Here is a 2828-nt window from a genome sequence, read left to right as displayed (position 1 = left end):
TGGTTGGGAGTTCATAGTTGGTCAGAAAATAAAGTTCAACCATCTATATGAGGTGAACATATGACAGGTCTATGGTGAAAGAATAAGTGCTTTCAATGGTATGGATGTCATTATTCACTTGTTCCTGGCTAAAAGAAGTGCAAATTGAGGAATGAAATTGAAATTGAAGAGGAGGTCTTGAAACCTTCTGCACCAATTCTTCACAATTTTTCAACATGGCACAAGTGTTCCATTAAGTGTAAGCAACTTGGCTTTGAATTCGCACTGTCTAGATGATAATTCTGGTTCCACACTTACCAGCTAGTAATTGTGGAAATGTTATCACCTTTAAACCCTGGTTTTCTCACTGGATGGTGATTGCCACCCACTTCAAAGAAACTTCAGTGGTTTAAATGAGATGAGCATGCTTGGCATTTTAGTAATCACTCAATATATGGTGGCAGATATTTATTGTTAATAGTAACAGTCCAAGTCAGTTTTGCCTAGTGAAGAACTTTATTTTATTCCAAACCAGTTCCTCTAATTCACCTACCAGAAGTTTTGCTCACTGGGAAAAGGATGGAGTGGGTGTAAGTGGGTATCTTTAGACATGCAGCCTACAGAATTCTGAGATCTTTGAGCACAATTATCCTTCTAACTTTGGCCTTTTCATTTATGCCAATGAGGAATACAGTGTCCATGGAAATTCATTGATCCATCCAAGCTCTCAAAGCTGGGACTTCAAATCCAGATGTCCTGACTTCCAGCAAGGTACCCTTGGAGCATTTAGGACCTCTTCTATGCATGGCCACCAATAGCTATTTGTTAAGCATGTGAAGGAATAGTACCCACAATGTATGGACAATCGTTTGATCCATTGTCTTGCCTTGCACTTCCTCTTCTGCTATGGCACTCACTCATGGGCTAGTGGCCAGAAGCAGAGGCAGCTTCCAGCATGCAGGATGAACTGACCTGAGCAGGCCAGGACTATGACCTAAGTGCCACCTCATTTGCCCCTTTCAAATAAGTGTATGTTTCTCTTTGTAGAAGAATCCCGGCTTTTCAACTCAGATGCTTTATGGAGTCTTTTGAAATTGGAATCACGACTCATTGTCACCCTTTTTAAATCTTACTATCCAAAATCCTGGGCATTTTTATTGTCCTCTGATCTGGGCACCACGCCCCACCACCCTGGAGGGAGTTCTGCTGAAGTGTGATCTCCAGGAGAAAGGAAGTATCATCTGAACCAATGTCACCATTGTAATTGTCACAGAGATTTTGGCAAAACAAAAGCCCCAGCATAAGTTCAAACTAGATGACTTAAAAAAAGAAAAAAAAAAAAAAGTCCCTGCCTTTTAGAAACTGGCATGTTTTTGGTTCAGTTTTAGGGAGTTTCTTATCATATGAGCTGTTTGAAATGAAATAACAAATTTCTCATCTTTGAAAATGTTTAATCAGATACTGACAAACCACTTGATATAAATATTGTAGAGGAGTTAGATGATCTCAAAGTTCCTCAATTTAGGGCAAGACGTTATCTTTTCCCTTAACCACCAAAGAGGTGGTTACGTAAATATAAATGAAGGAAATGCTATATGGAGTAATAGGAAATTTCATTAGATTTCCCACATTAAAAATTGTTTCCATGAAGGAAAACCAATGTAGTGAATAGAATTAAACCTATTAAGACATCTGGCCAGGATCTTTCAACCAGCTGAGTAGCTTTTGTGCTAGGTGATGCTGTTGTCTGGGTCCCTGTTTCCTCACCTGTCTCATGAGAGGATAGGGTCAGAGAATCACTAAATTTCATTGTGTTGAGAACTTTGGTTGGGAGTTCATAGTTGGTCAGAAAATAAAGTTCAACCATCTATATGAGGTGAACATATGACAGGTCTATGGTGAAAGAATAAGTGCTTTCAATGGTATGGATGTCATTATTCACTTGTTCCTGGCTAAAAGAAGTGCAAATTGAGGAATGAAATTGAAATTGAAGAGGAGGTCTTGAAACCTTCTGCACCAATTCTTCACAACTTGTTCACCAAATAAAGGCTCTGGTGTTTTCAGCTTGTGCCTCAGACCAGAATAAAGAGAGTGTCCATGTTTTAAATTCCCAGGAGCCTTGGCTTCTGCCGGCTAGGAAAATACTTCTAGTTCCATCTGTGCTCTGGCTGCCATAACCAAAGACTGAGTGGCTTAAACAACAAAAATTGTCTCATGTTTCTGTAGGCCAGAATTCCAAGATCAAGGTGTCTGCAGGACTGGTTTCTTCTGCAGTCCATGAGGGCAGAATCTGCTCCAAGCTTCTCTTTTTAGCTTGTTGATGACATATTTTTTCCATATCTCTTCTTTCCATGACCCAGGCATTGTCTTCCTTTTATATGTGCTTCTATGTCCAAATTTCCTCTTTTTAGTAGGGCAACGGCCATATTGAATTAGGGTCCTCCCCAATGACCTCACTTTAACTTGATTATCTCTATGAAGACCCTATCTCCAAATGAGGTCACCTACTGACATATTGAAGGTCAGGACTTCTACACATGAAATTGGGGAGCAGGAGCAATTCTACTCATAACACCATCCATAAAATCGCACTCTTCACTGCACCTCTGATGTCACAGTTGGCAGGAGGGGCCCTTGATAGTGAATCAGGAGAATGACCACGTTCTTCTTTAGGCTCATCCATGTCCTTTAGCCTCAGTCCTCCCTTCCTTCCCCCAAGTTCTTTAAGCCAGTATTTGTTTCTTATATTAACATTTCCTTTGATTTGGTAAGAGGTATGTACATGCGTGCATGTGTTTGTGTGGGGAAGAGAGAAACATTAGCATGTAGCTCTTCCTCTGAGTGCTCCT

This window comes from Mustela nigripes, chromosome 3 (genome assembly GCF_022355385.1).
Source record: "Mustela nigripes isolate SB6536 chromosome 3, MUSNIG.SB6536, whole genome shotgun sequence".
NCBI classification, from domain to species: domain Eukaryota; kingdom Metazoa; phylum Chordata; class Mammalia; order Carnivora; family Mustelidae; genus Mustela; species Mustela nigripes.
The sequence above is the reverse complement of the archived record's forward strand: the minus strand, read 5'-3'. Positions refer to the sequence as shown.